This window comes from Amphimedon queenslandica, unplaced genomic scaffold (assembly GCF_000090795.2).
Source record: "Amphimedon queenslandica unplaced genomic scaffold, v1.1 AMPQUscaffold_12508, whole genome shotgun sequence".
In the NCBI taxonomy this organism is placed as follows: domain Eukaryota; kingdom Metazoa; phylum Porifera; class Demospongiae; order Haplosclerida; family Niphatidae; genus Amphimedon; species Amphimedon queenslandica.
In genome coordinates this window covers 21,323-22,827 of record NW_003547255.1, presented here as the reverse complement: position 1 = coordinate 22,827, position 1,505 = coordinate 21,323, and positions in this window count along the sequence as shown.

Here is a 1,505-nt window from a genome sequence, read left to right as displayed (position 1 = left end):
ATAATTTTTTAATTTTTTTTGTTCTAGTTTCCATTATTTTTTAAATTAAATTGCCACTTGCCACAAAGCTGTTTTTGTTGAACATAAACTTTTAAGCAGTTGTTTGGTACTATTTTTATTATCAATTATTATAGATACTTCTGAAAAGTGCAAGCAAGGTAGTGTAAAACAATTTAAAATAACGAATAATTATTGTTAAAAATGAAAAATATAATTTGACAAGGAGTTGTAAATATTGTCAGTATTCATAACAGGAGACCTTAAAGAAGAGAAACAAGAAAGTTAAGAAGTTATTGTATTATTATGAACAGGTGTGATAATGAAAATTTTTTGCTACAATAAAATTATAATGTGATGTTAAGAAAGCATGAAAATGTGACAGTATTGGGATGAAGGAAAGTGACGGAAGTTGCATTCCATGTTATGATTGCAGGCTTGGTTAACTTGGGACAAAATGTTGAATAAGGAATAATTGTGTTATATGTTTATGAGTCCTTAAAACTAAATTTTGACAAATTGAACAAAGCTGTATTGCTTGTAAATTAGTGCTATAGACATGCATAATGTACAGGAACTAAAGAAAGAATAAATATTCAATTACTATAAATTTATGTATTTATTGATGGAGGTCAAGTGTGAAATAAAGTAGGTCAGAGAGAATGGAGGAGGGAGGGAGAGAGAGCGTTATGAGTATCTGACAATGTACATGTGCATAACAATTGAAGGATCAATTTACTTGATAACATTAATAAGATAAGGAAGTATGGAGACATGGGAGGAAAGATAGAAGTAGGTATATACATTTATTTGTGGATGGTAAAGAAATATGAGTGGAGGAGGATAAATGTACATAAAATGAGAATTTTCAGAAGGGTTTCAGCTAGTGGGAGATAGTGATTGAGGTCTAAAATTTGAATAAGCTAGAATAAATAGCTTTAATTAAATTACAATGAATAGTTATAAGATTGATGGGTGTGGTGAGAGTGAATGTGTATATAAGGGGAGTGAAGATATAATGTAAAGGAAAGAGAGGAAAGGAAGACAATGTTTTTGGCAGAGGGGGACAAAAGTAAAAGTGATGACAAGATGAGTGATGTAGAAGCCAAGGCTGTAAGTGTAATTTGTTTGTGTGTGTAATTTGCTTTGGCTATAGAAGTGTGAGGAAATAGAAAAGGAGGAGAGAGAGGTAAAGGACATAGATGTAGAAATAGAGGGATTGCAACAAAAGAGACAACTTAAAGTGTTGCACATCACATCTTTGAGACTGGAGCTAGTGAGTTTGAAAATACATAGTATGGTAGTATTGACTATGCTATTGTTTGTTCATAGACTATGAACGGTAGAATTGGGCCTCCAATGCCAGTGATAGAGAAGAAGAGGAAGAGGATGAGGAAATAACTGAAATAAACTGTCATTTATAGATATTTTTTAAAAAATACATTTTAATCATTGACAATAAATATATATATATATATGCCTGTGAGGATGCTAAATATGTGAGTAAA